Source organism: Macaca nemestrina, chromosome 13 (genome assembly GCF_043159975.1).
Source record: "Macaca nemestrina isolate mMacNem1 chromosome 13, mMacNem.hap1, whole genome shotgun sequence".
NCBI classification, from domain to species: domain Eukaryota; kingdom Metazoa; phylum Chordata; class Mammalia; order Primates; family Cercopithecidae; genus Macaca; species Macaca nemestrina.
This window is the reverse complement of record NC_092137.1, coordinates 39,193,991-39,207,291: the sequence shown is the minus strand read 5'-3', so window position 1 is coordinate 39,207,291 and position 13,301 is coordinate 39,193,991. Positions and strand designations below refer to the sequence as shown.

General features: G+C 43.9%; 1 protein-coding gene across 1 annotated transcript in view; it reads right to left on the bottom strand.

Annotated features, from left to right (window-relative positions):
- Positions 1 to 4,193: 4,193 nt before the first annotated feature.
- The window catches only part of LOC105464882 (Rho guanine nucleotide exchange factor 33), a 278,945-nt gene continuing 269,837 nt past the window's right edge, over positions 4,194 to 13,301 (bottom strand). The window contains exon 20 of the mRNA XM_071076556.1: positions 4,194 to 4,289. The gene's annotated coding sequence lies outside the window, so the exon portion shown is untranslated. The remainder of the gene's footprint in view (positions 4,290 to 13,301) is intronic.

Sequence of the window (13,301 nt, the reverse complement as noted above, 5' to 3'; positions counted from 1 at the left end):
CTGCAAACCAAGAAACTGTCACAGAGTAGAGGAGGCTGAGGAGATACAATGATGAAATGCAATGTGGGATCCTGGATTGAATACTAGAACAGCAAAAGGACATTTGTGGAAAAACTGGTGAAATCCAAATAAACTCTGGAGTTTAATGGACCGGTGTTGGTTTTTGTACCATAGTTTCATATGATGTTAGCATTAGGCAAAGCCAGATGAGGGATGTAAAGGAATTATCAATGTTATCTTTGCAACTTTTCTGTAAATCTAGAATTATTCAAAAATAAAAGGTGTATTTAAAAAAGGATGCTAGGCCAAGTGTGGTGGCTTACACCTGTAATTCCAGAACTTTGGAAGGCTGAGGCAAGAGGATCTTTTGAGCCAAAAGAGTTCAAGACCAGACTAGGCAACATAGCAAGACCCCATCACTATTTTATTAAAACAAGAAGAAAATAAAAACACACAAAAATAGGATGCTTGTCTCAATATGAACACCACTTGTGGGTAGCAGAGATGAGGTTCCAGCTATGGCAGGCTTTTCAGACTATCAGAACCTGAACCAGACCCCTCTCTTCTTCTTTTTTGTTTGTTTGTTTTCATGGAGTCTCATTCTGTCACCCAGGCTGGAGTGCAATGGCATGATCTCAGCTCACTGCAACCTCCGCCTCCCAGGTTCAAGCGATTCTCCTGCCTCAGCCTCCTAAGTAGTTAGGGTTACAGGTGCCTACCACCATGCTGGGCTAATTTTTGTATTTTTAATAGAGACAAGGTTTCACCACGCTGGCCAGGCTGTTCTCAAACTCCTGACCTCAGGTGATCCACCGGCCTTGGCCTCCCAAACTGCTGGGATTATAGGCGTGAGCCACCATGCTCAGCACCACTCATCTTGTCATTGTTTCCTGGTGAGGGGGCAACATCCAGCCAGAGTGAGAGCAATAGGGAAAACTCAGGTGGGGCCGGGCCGACTGATCTCTAGGGCCTGATCCCAGGGACTATGACTAGTTTTTCTGCAAGGGTTGGTTTTATAGTTTCTGCAGAACTGACAGACCTCTGATACTGATTAGTCCATGCATGCCTCTGATAGATTTCTAACTCTGAATATTAGCAAGCAAAGTAGAAGGCGGTACAGCCCATTCCTTGGTTCACCTCAAGCATGGAAAAGAAAAGTATGTTAGGATCACCAAGTACTCAGAGAACAATAAAACACTGTGTGTTATCTCTTGCTGGATTGTCTCCCCAATATTTCCTTAGATCATGAACTGTTTCCCTGGCTACAAACATCAACTCACTAGGACAAAGAGCACAGAGGACGTATCATTCCAGGAATATGTAATGGCAAATGCCAAGCTTTTGAATGAATATGTATATATGTGCCCTAACGATTGGAAAGAGACCTTCTTGTGGACTTATAAACTAATACAGCTCTCAACCACTTTGTAATCTGCTGCTTTAGTTTTTTTTCACTTAATAAATTATGAACGTCTATCCATGTTATTAAATGTTCTTCTACAAATTCCACAGATATGTTGATCAAAATGACTAGATAAATTAAGGGGCACACATCAAGTTCTGTGGTTGTTTAAAAGAATGAGTTAGATCTCCATTTACTCATATTGAAGAGTCTCCAAAAATCAAGTGTAAAGAGCCAAGGGGCTAGGGGCAGTGGCTCATGCCTGTAATCCTGCACTTTGGGAAGCTGAGGCCAGAGGATTATTTGAGCCCAGGAGTTCAAGAGCAACCTGGGCAACATAGTGAGTCCCTGTCTCTACAAAAAATGAAAAAATTATCCAGGTGTGGTGATGCACACCTGTGGTCTCAGCTACTCAGGAGGCTGAGGTGGGAGGATCACTTGAACCCAGGAAGTCAAGGCTGCAGTGAGCTGTGATCATGCCACTGCACTCTGGCCTGGGTGACAGAGTGAGACCCTGTCAAAAAAAAAAAAAAAAAAGCCAAGAGCAGAGTAGTAGGTATAATATGCTACCATATATATAAAAGAAAATATAGATATTCACTTTAACCTGGTAGGAGAAAGTTGCAGTGAGCCTAGGTCACGCTGCTGCACTCCAGCCTAGGCGACAGAATGAGACTCCATCTCAAAAAAAAAGAGAAAATATAGATATGACACACCAGGAGAGACTGTCCCTGAATGGATTAGATTGAAAGGGAAGCATTTTAGTTGCCTTCAAGGAGGAAACTCAGTGGCTGAAAGATAGGGATGGAAAAAAGTTTAACAGAATAGCCTTTTGTATCTTAAAATTTTGTATGATATTCATGAATTATTTATTTTAAAGGAATGATTTTTTAAAATTACAACATCACTGTTGATGCCTGCCTATTTGCATTAGGCTGTTTCTTTCTTTCCTTCTTTCCTTCTCTCTTTCTTTTCTTTCTCTTTCTTTCTTTCTCTTTTTTTAGAGATGGGGTCTTGCTATGTTGCCCAGGCTGGTCTTGAACTCCTGGCCTCAAGCAATCCTCCCCCCTTGGCCTCCCAAAGTGCTGGGATTACAGGTGTGAGCTACCATACCTGGCCTGCATTAGACTGTTTCTGATTATCACTATTAGGCTGTATGCCACCTCTTAGTAGCTAAATCTTTGCCCACATTAATGCCAGTTTCCTTCAAATAACTTACTGCAAATAAAATTGCTGAGTCAAAAGGTGGGAACATTTTTAGAATTTTTGGTATGTTTTGCTAAATTCTCCAGAAAGAAATGAACTCACACCCCCACCATCATATTTCCCTGTTCCCTTCACTGACAGGAAAGAGGTTTTTTTTTTTTTTTCCTTCTCATTTTGTAGGATAAAAGTATAATGGAATTTTTTGTTTGTCTGTTTCAGGAGGAGAACATGGATGGTAAGCTTTTCAAGTCCTTGCATATATATCTTCATAGTTTTGTCCGTTACAGATTATTTTTATTTTTATTTTTTTAGAGTCAGGGTCTGTCTATGTTGCCCAGGCAAGTCACAAACTCTTGGGCTTATGCGATTGTCCCACCTCAGCCTCCACCTGGCTAGGACAACAGGTGTGTGCCAGCACTCCCAGGCCGTTATAGATTTTAAAGTTTAGTGTAATTTTGTTTCACAACTTTGAAGACAGACTGTCCATTACCTTCTAATACCCAGCACTGCTGATGTAGAGTCTGACATTGTCTGACTTGGGTCCCTTTGTAAGTTACCAGGTTTCTTTCTTCCCTTCTGGAAGATTTTATTATTTTATTTTATTTTATTTTATTTTATTTTTGAGCCAGAGTCTTGCTGTGTCGGCCAGGCTGGAATACAGTGGTGTGATCTCAGCTTGCTGCAAACTCTGCCTCCTGGGCTTAAGCAATTCTCCTGCCTCAGGCCCCCAAGTAGATGGGACTACAGGCACCAGCCACCATGCCTGGCTAATTTTTTGTGTGTTTTTAGTAGAGATGGGTTTCACCATGTTGGCCAGGTTAATCTCAAACCCCTGAACTCAAATGATCCACCCGCCTCAGCCTCCCAAAGTGCTGGGATTACAGGTGTGAGCCACCACACCCAGCCTGGAAGCTTTTAGAGTTTGGACTTGTTGGCTTTTGCTAGATTATGCTGCTTCACAACCTCGAAATCTTGTAGTTTACAACGACAAATATTTATCTCCTGCTCATGTTACAGGTCACTGGCTGTGTTTGGCTGCTGCAGCTCTGCTCCAAGCTGCATTGAGAATCGATTTCAAGTGTCTTCTCACTCAGGGACCCAGGCCAAAGGAGTAGCTCATATGGGAAATATGCCCTTCTCATGGCAGAGGGCACAGGAAACTTGAAATCCCCTTAAAATGTTCTGTTCAGGAGTGGTGTGCGTCACATCTGGTCACAGTTCATTTTCCAAGGAAAATTAACGGGCCAAGTTCAAGTCTAGGTCACCTACCTGTAAGGAACAAGTGAACAGGTCTTCTCCTTGGAGTTCTGAATTTTCCCTAGGAAGTATTCAGCCATGAATTTAGCTCCTCAATTTTCACAAAAACTCTATCCAAATAAAGCATTTTGTAAGTCGTAGTCTTTGCTAAAGAAAAAGAAAAGAAAATATGAAAGAAGAGGCAGGGTATTTATAGCAGTGGCACAAAAAAACTTCAAATTTGTGTTTTGACATTCATGGGTATAAAAGTCCTTTGATTCCCTGACCAAAGGGGGTCTTTGGGCTCCCACTTCATCCCATGTGTTAACCACACGTCTTGCTGTCTTCTCTCTCCTCTTCATCCTCCTCTCTCTCCTCCTCCTCACTCTCCAGTTCTTGGAATTTGGGGATTGATATTCTGGAACTTGAGCAGGAAGTGGGTGACCTGACAGAAGAAGATTAAACATGGCTGTTTCAGTTATCTTTGGCTGCTTAACAAACCACCCCAAATGCAGTGGCTGAAAACAACAGCCATTTTGTTATCTCGCACAATTCTGTGGGTTAGCTGGAGCTCAGCGGGATTGATTCTTTCTGCTGGTCTCATTTGTGGCCTCACGTGCTGCTGCCGTCAGATAGTGGTGCGGCTGAAAAATCAAGATGGCTTCCCTCATGTGTCTGGTAGGAGTCTGGGCTCAGCTGGGGCGCTGAGGCACCCAGGCCTCTCTCTCTACCCCGGATCATCTTAGGGCCCTTCTCTCTCCTGTGGTCTCTCCATGTAGTCCCTCTAGCAGGGTAGCAGGACTTGTTACATGTTTGCTCAGAGCGCCAAAACGTGCAAATGCAGAAGCTGCCAGGCCTTAAAGCCTAGGCCTGGCCAGGCGCGGTGACTCACACCTGTAATCCCAGCACTTTGGGAGGCTGAGCCAGGTTGATCACGAGGACAGGAGTTCGAGACCAGCCTGGCCAACATGGTGAAGCCCCGTCTCTACTAAAGATACAAAAAAGTAGCCAGGCGTGGTGGCACGGCGCCTGTAATCCCAGCTACTCCAGAGGCTGAGGCAGGAGAATCGCTTGAACCCGGGAGGTGGAGGTTGCAGTGAGCCAAGATCACACCATTGCACTCCAGCCTGGGTGACAGGGCAAGACTCCATCTCAAAAAACAATAACAACAACAACAACAACCAAAACCTAGGCCCAGGGTGAGCAGAGTATCACTATAATTTCCTACTAGGTCAAGTGCGTCCCAAGGACAGCGTGGCAGGGGATCATACAAACGCATGAATAACAGGAGGCATGCTGCATTGAGGCCCACCTTTGGAGAAAGATACCACAATGCTCTAACAACAGTAGTTAATAGTATTCATGCTTTGCAGTAGTTAATAGTATTCATGCTTTTGTTAATTGTACTTATTAAGTAGTAATAAAAGTTAATATTCACCATTGGCATTATTAAATATTAAAGTACTGGCCAGGTGCAGTGGTTCATGCCTGTATTGCCAGCAATTTGGGAGGCTGAGGCAGGTGGATCACTTGAGGCTAGGAGTTCGAGACCAGCCTGGCCAACATGGTGAAACACGGTCTCCATTAAAAATACAAAAAAAATTACCCAGATGTGGCCGGGCGCATTGGCTCATGCCTGTAATCCCAGCACTTTGGGAGGCTGAGGCGAGTGGATCACGAGGTCAGGCGTTCAAGACCAGCCTGGCCAACATAGTGAAACCCTTTCTCTACTAAAAATACAGAACATTAGCTGGGCATGGTGGCAGGTGCCTGTAATCCCAGCTACTCGGGAGGCTGAGGCAGAAGAATCGCTTGAACCTGGAGGCGGAGGTTGCAGTGAGCCGAGATCGCGTCACTGCTCTCCAGCCTGGGTGACAGTGCGAGACTCCATCTCAAAAAAAAAGAAAAAAAATTACCCAGGTGTGGCGGTGTGGTGGCAGGTGCATGTAGTCCCAGCTACTCGGGAGGCTGAGACATGAAAATCACTTGAACCCGGGAGGCAGAGGTTGCAGTTAGCCAAGATCTCGCCATTGCACTCCAGCTTGGGCAACAGAGCAAGAGTCTACTCAAAATAAATAAATAAATAAATAAAATATTAAAGTATTGATTTTAAACTAAATCCTTTTATTACTTTGTTAATTGAGGATTTTGATTTTTTTTTTTTTTTTTTTTTTGAGATGGAGTCTCGCTCTGTTGCCCAGGCTGAATGCAGTGGTGCCATCTCAGCTCACTGCAAGCTCCGCCTCCTGGGTTCACGTCATTCTCCTGCCTCAGCCTCCCAAGTAGCTGGGACTACAGGCGCCCACCACCATGCCCAGCTAATTTTTTGTATTTTTAGTAGAGACGGGTTTCACCGTGTTAGCCAGGATGGTCTCAATCTCCCGACCTCGTGATCCAACCGCCTCAGCCTCCCAGAGTGCTGGGAATACAGGCGTGAGCTACCACGCCCTGCCAAGGATTTTGATTTTTGATACCTCTCATTCCTACCTTCCTTCCCTTCCAAATAGATATAGCATTATAGGCTGGGCGTGGTGGCTGACACCTGTAATCCCAGCACTTTGGGAGGCCCACTTGAGGTCAGGAGTTTGATACCAGCCTGGCCAACATGAGGAAACGCCATGTCTACTAAAAATACAAACATTAGCCAGGTGTGGTGGTGTACACCTGCAATCCCAGCTACTCGGGAGACTGAGTCAGGAGAATCACTTGAACCTGGGAGGCAGAGGTTGCAGTGAGCCGATATCATGCCATTGCACTATAGCCTGGGTGACAAGAGTGAACACTCCATCTCAAAAAAAAAAGAAAAGATATAGCATTAATAGTATTATTTAGTTTATCTGTTGAATAATTTTATACCTTTAAATAATACTCTTACTTTTTTTAAACCAATCAACAGTATTTAGTTCATAAACTGGGAGATATTATCACACCTAGCTGCCCTGTAATGATGTGTGGCCAGGCACCTTCTCCTTCTAGGATCAGCTTATCCTCTGCAGGGCTGACCTGCCCTCCTTTTGGAGAGACTCTGTGGCTGTGGAAGGGAGGCTCACTATTGTTCAAACTGGAGAAGTTCAACCCTGACTGTGAAACAGTAGCAAACCTAATTCTGATTATGGCAAGCTACATTCCCTAATATGAGGTTTATAGTAGTAAAAAAAAAAAAAAAAAAAAAAGTCATCTCTCAGACACCTGGGTTCAGTTCATAATTGATTCAGAAACCACAGTCATAAAGGGGCATAACGGATTCTCACCTCTCAACCCCAATGCTCAGAATCTCTACTGAATTTAGAATCCTCTTTAAAACTTATTGCTGTGGGTTTGTTTGTTTGTTTGTTTGTTTGTTTTTGAGACAAGATTTCGCTCTGTCACCCAGGCTGGAGTGCAGTGGCATGATCATGGCTCACTGCAACCTTGAACTCCTAGGTGTAAGCAGTCCTCTTGCCTCAGCCTCCCGAGTAGTTAGGACTACAGGAGCATGCCACCACACCCAGCTAATTTAAAAAACTTTTTTTTTTTTTTTTTTTTTTTTGGTAGAGACAGGGTTTCACTATGTTGCCTACGCTGGTCTTGAACTCCTGGCCTCAAGCGATCCTCGGCCTCAGCCTCCCAACATGTTGGGATTATAGGCGTGAGCCACCATGCCCAGCGGGAATCTGGGTTCAGAAGGTCAGGAATGATAGGAGATCAGTCACAGATCCATGGGAGGGACTGGAAAGGAATTCAGCCTGACTCTTTACAGCTTCAGGAGGCTCTGCAGTGCGTTCTATCCCATCACCTCCACAAACAGCTCACAGTGCCTGCAGCATGGGTCCCCTTTACTATCTGTGGAGAGTTTGCCTTGGGAATACTCACCAGGGCCCCGGTCTCCTCTCTCAGGAAGATGTTCTATTGCTGGTGCTGGGCATATGTCCCATGCAGGATGACAATCACCTCACTCTGTGGGGACCTGACTTCCTAATGTTGACCAACGTGCTACAACCAATCAGACAGACTGAGTGGGCTGGCAGTGGGACTGGGGGAAAGCAGGACAGCAACTCCATGTCAAAGGAGGAGAAACCTCAGCTTTCTTCTTTGTTTTATTTTTTTAGAGATGGGATCTTGCTATGTTGTCCAGGCTGGTCTTGAACTCCTGGGCCCAAACAATCCTCCCACCTTGGCCTCCCAAAGTCCTGGGATTACAGGCATGAGCCACCACTCCCCCCTGAACCTTTCTTGAAGATGATTGAGTTTAAATAGTGAAACAGTCTCTGAAAGAAAATTTTCCCATCATGGCATTTTATGGGAAGAACTGCACATTTCACTTAAAAAGTCTGTTTCGGCTAGAATAAATATATTTCCAGGGTCCTTTTTATACTCTTGAGAATCCAATAATAGCCTTAGACCTTTTAAAGGTGTGGGGAAAGCACAGGACTGGGGTGGTATCCAGGTACTCAAAGATGACCCTAATTATTCTCATCTCCTAGCTAGTGCTCATGTCCTTGTGTCATCTCCTCCCACACTGAATGGGGATGACTTGTTTAACTAATGGGATATGGAGGAAATGATGGATGTCACTTCTGAGGCAAGGTCCTACAAGAGATGGAGGCCTTTGCCTTGCTCTCTTGGATCATTTGCTCTAGGGGAAGCTAGCTGCCATGTCATGAGGACACTTAAGTAGCCTAATAGGAAGGTCCTTGAGGCAAAGAACGGAGGCTTCTGCTGACTAAGCACCAATTTGCCAGCCATGGGAATGAGCCATCTTGTAACCGGATCTTCCAGCCCCAGTCAAGCCTATGTGGCTGAGGGTGACCACAGCCTCAATTGACATCTTGGCTGCAACCTCATAAGGGATCCTGCCCAGCTAAGCTGCTCTGCATTCCTAACCCATAGAAACTGAAATAATATATGTCTATTGTTTCAAGCTGCCGGGCTTTGGGTGATTTCTTATGCAGAACAACTAATACACTATGGCATTACTTCTTGGCAGGATTGGTTAGCATCTGACAGATGTTATAAGGCTTGTCTTCTGGCAGAGAACCCTTAGCTGATTATGTAAATGGGTCCAATGTTAGCAGAGAGCAGAAAAACAGCCCTGGGGGTTGTCTCAGGAGGTGATCTCTCCATCTAGAAAGGAAAGTGACATCATTACCCATTTGTGATAGTATTACCCTTTGATTTTATTTAGAATATATTAAAATATTAAATATTTTTATCCATTTGGAATTTTAGTGCAGAGTGCTTGCAAGGAATGAGTTCGAATGACAGATTTTTGCAGCCGAGCTGGGTGGCTCACGCCTGTAATCCCAGCACTTTGGGAGGCCGAGGCGGGTGGATTGCCTGAGGTCAGGAGTTTGAGACCAGCCTGGTCAACATAGTGAAACCCCGTCTCTACTAAAAATACAAAAAATTAGTCGGGCATGGTGGCAGGCGCCTGTAGTCCCAGCTACTCGGGAGACTGAGGCAGGAGAATGGCGTGAACCAGGGAGGCGGAGCTTGCAGTGAGCTGAGATCGCACCACTGCACTCCAGCCTGGGCAACAGAGTGAGACTCCGTCTCAAAAAAAAAAAAAAGTCTATTTAAGGAAACTCCAAAATCCAGTGGTTCAAACTATGTAGAATTTTACTTCTCTGTCACATACTAGACCAAGATGGGAGTTCCAGATTAGCAGACATCTCTGCTTCACAGACACTCAGGGACCCATGTTGATGGGTGCTCTGACTCTCTTAACACATAGTATCCATGGTCATCTAGTCATCACCATTCAAGCCAAAAGTGTTGGGATTATAGGCATGAGCCACTGTGCCTGGACTGCTCCCCTCATTTTATAGATGAAGAAACTGAGGCCAGCGGGGTGAGGCCGATTCATACCTGGAGCTAAGTCCTGGGTCTTTTGACTCCCCACTCCTCAGTGATCTTTCTACTAAGCTACTAAAGGACACAAATATGCAACATGCAAAGGCCTATACCTCTTAATTTCAAGGGAAGTTCTTTTCTAAGGCTTTTATTTGCCTGAGTTGTGAATATAGAAGTTAGTTTAATAATTCCTCTTCTTAGACATTATCTACTATATTTTCCTTAAGTGTGAGAATGGTGAAGAACACAAAATAGGACCCACACCACATGTGAGACATTGAAATATGGTTGGTCCAAAGAATATGTGCTTATATGTAAAAAATACACTAAATTTCCAAGACTATAAATGTAAAATATCTCATTAATAATTTTTACATAAGCATATGCATCCAAAAAAAGAAAATTTTATCAATTATATGTTGAAAAAATTATATTTAGGATATACTAGGTTTAAAGAAGTTTGGAGGCGGGGCATGGTGGCTCAGGTCTATAATCCCAGCACTTTGGGAGGCCGAGGTGGGCGGATCACTTGAGGTCAGGAACTCAAGACCAACCTGGCCAACATGGTAAAACCTTGTCTCTACTAAAAATACAAAAATTTGCCAGGTGTGGTGGTCTGCTCCTGTAATCCCAGCTACTCAAGAGGCTGAGGCAAGAGAATCACTTGAACCTGGGAGGCAGTGGTTGCAGTGAGCCGAGATCGTGCGACTGCACTCCAGGCTGCGTAACAAGGCAAGAGTTGGTCTCAAAAAAAAAAAAAAAAGTTTTGAGCCTGTACTTCTAATATATCTACATTAACTTTTTTTTTTTTTTGAGACAGAGTCTCGCTCTGTCGCCCAGACTGGAGTGCAGTGGCGCCATCTCGGCTCACTGCAAGCTCTGCCTCCCTGGTTCACGCCATTCTCCTGCCTCAGCCTCCCAAGTAGCTGAGACTACAGGCGCCTGTCCCCACGCCCGGCTAATTTTTTATATTTTTACTACAGACAGGTTTCACCGTGTTAGCCAGGATGGTCTCAATTTCCTGACCTCCTGATCTGCCCGCCTCGGCCTCCCAAAGTGCTGGGTTTACAGGCGCGAGCCACTGTGCCCGGCCTTATATTAACTTTTTAAATTTTTCTTTTTGAAACAGGGTCTTTCTCTGTCGCCAGAACTGGAGTGCAGACATGTCATCATGGCTAACTGCAACCTCAAACTCCTGGGCTCAAGCTGTCTTTCCACCTTAGCCTTCCAGGTAGCTAAGACTACACGCATGTGCCACCTTGGCTAATTTTTTTTTTTTACAGACATGGTCTTGCTATGTTGCCCCAGATGGTCTTGAACTCCTGGGCTCAAGTGATTCTCCCACTTTTGCCTCCCAAAGTGCTGAGATTATGGGTGTGAGCCACCGCACTCAGCCTATATTAACTTATAAGTTACACACATGTACTACTAAGCTAAAATATTACGTTCATTAGAAAATATTTATTTTGGGCCGGGCACAGTGGCTCACGCCTGTAATCCCAGCACTTTGGGAGACCAAGGCAGGCGGATCACAAGGTCCAGAGATTGAGACCATACTGGCTAACATGGTGAAACCCCGTATCTACTAAAAATACGAAAAATTAGCCCGCATGGTGGCATGCGCCTGTAGTACCAGTTACTTGGGAGGCTGAGGCAGAAGAATCTCTTGAACCTGGGAAGCGGAGGTTGCAGTGAGCCGAGATTGCGCCACTGCACTCCAACCTAGGTGACAGAGCGAGACTCCATTTCAAAAAAAAAAAGGAAGAAAAGAAAATATTTATTTCGGCCAGGCACAGTGGCTCACACCTGTAATCCCAGCACTTTGGGAGGCCAAGGTGGGTGCATTGCTTTACGAAAATGTATTGTATTGTCCATATTTTTTCTACTTGCTGTAGTCTAGAAAAAAAACAACTGGTTTTTGAGACTTGCTGGTCTGGAGCAGGTATCCCCAAAAACTTGCTCCCAGAATGGGTATACGAGCAGATGCTATGGAAGGAAAATAGCAGAACTTCTATTCATTTTTTAATCTGGAAGTAAGAAATGAAGCATTCTAATACTTAACATGCTGGCCAATCCTGGCACCTTCACTCAGCCACATCTGAGAAGAGGCTTCCATGACATGATTGGTTTGAGAGTGGGGCATCCATTAATTCCTTGGCTTTCAGCCATTGGAGTATTCATGGAATACTGTAGTATAGGTGAGCCTGCTAAGGGGCTTTAGTGGAATATTTATAATAATTTGTGATGAGGTGGGGAGTGTGGGGAATAAATTTTCCTTTGAGACTACTCAAACTCTTTAGAATATCCTCTCCACATTTCAATAGTTCTCCAAAATGTAAATCCCACTTCTCAATATAGAATGTGAAAAACTACATTTCTCAGCCTCCTTTGAGTTAGGGTGCAGACTTTGGATTTAGGTTCCATGCGTGAGGATCACCTATGTGACACTTTGATTTGGATCTGAGTAACATGGTGGTGGAGGCAGGTGGGAGGCATCCATTTTGCTATCATGGATAGTGGCAAAAGCTACATGGAGCTTTTGGAGCCAGCAGGTACAAGTGGCAGATGCCTTGGCAAGACAGTTCTGAGTTGGACCTTTAGAAGTTCACCCAGGGATCAGTTTCTTCTGCCTTTCTGATTATTCTTTAAAAAAAAAAAAAAAAAAAGTTCATAGAGACGAGAGTGGCGGTGGTGGGGGACTCCCTGTGTTGCCCAGGCTGGTCTTGAACTCCTGGCCTCCTGCCTCAGCCTCCCAAAGTGCTTGGATTACAAGTGTGAGCTACCACACCTGGCCCTGATTTTGCTTCTTAGTTACCTATGACCTTTCTGCTCAAACTAGATAGATTCTTTTATTTTCAACCACGAACCCTGGCCAATTTCAGGAAATGACTGCCTTAGTCTATTCAGGCTACCATAACAAAATACCTTAGACTGGGTAACTTGCAAGCAACAGAAATGTATTTCTTACAGTTTTAGAGGCTGAGAAATCTAAGATAAAGTCACCAGCATATTTGCATATTTTCTGTCTGGTAAGGGCTCACTGCTCATAGATGGTACAAGCTCACTCAAGCCTCTTTTAAAAAAAAAAAAAAAGGATTAATTCCATTCATGAGGGCTCCACCCTAATCATCCAGTCAATTACTAAAGTTCTCACCTATAAATACTATTGCATTGGGAATTAGGTTTCAACATATGAATGAGGATGCGGCACAAATAGGCCATAGCAGTAATGATGAAGACAAAGGTTTTCTGGTTATCTTCAGGCAAAATCCTTAAAGGAATCATCAAATTTGGTGAAGAGGTACAAAAAGACAAGTGTTCTAAATATGTTGACCTTTAAGTAATGACAAGAGGCTTTTTAGTAATTATAGTAGCTTTTGGAGTGAAACAAATCAGACCACCTTTTCAACACACAGGTGATATTTTAACAATAGCTACTATAGTAACTTCTTTCAGAAAGAAACATACATTAGAAAATGTGTTTCCCAAAAAACATACTTGGAAAATTTTCCTTCACTATATGAACTTTTGGAAACCTCAAATAACATAAAGAATGTCTTAAAGAAAAAAAGCTCTGAATATCTGCACACACAAAAAACTTGGAAACAGAATTTTCTGTTCACAA